Here is a 438-nt window from a genome sequence, read left to right on the forward strand (position 1 = left end):
CGGGGGGTACGTGGGGAGGCCTCTGCCCCGGCAGCCCGCGCCCGGCCTGCCCGGGAGCCTGGCCCGGCTCAGTGGGAACGCGGGGTCGCTGCTGGCTTAGCCCAAACTGGAGACGGCACTGAGGGCGGCACGTTAATTCTTCTTGATTTATCATCCGCCTCCAGTTAGCATGGGGCAGAGTTTTACACCTTGAATATGTGCTGCGCAACGAGGCGCCTGCTTTGGTTTCTCTTCAGCTTGTGAACTGCCAGTGTGTTTCATGCCCCCCAGCTCATTCTGGAGATGAGGATGATATAATAAATACTTAAAGGGAGGGTGCCAGGGGGATGGGAGCAGTCTTTATTCAGTGGTGCCCAGTGATAGGACAAGGGGTAATGGGCACACGCTTGAACATAGAAGTTCCATCTTAACATGAGGAGGAACTTCTTTACCTTGAGG

Source organism: Charadrius vociferus, unplaced genomic scaffold (genome assembly GCF_000708025.1).
Source record: "Charadrius vociferus isolate BGI_N301 unplaced genomic scaffold, ASM70802v2 scaffold15, whole genome shotgun sequence".
NCBI lineage: Eukaryota > Metazoa > Chordata > Aves > Charadriiformes > Charadriidae > Charadrius > Charadrius vociferus.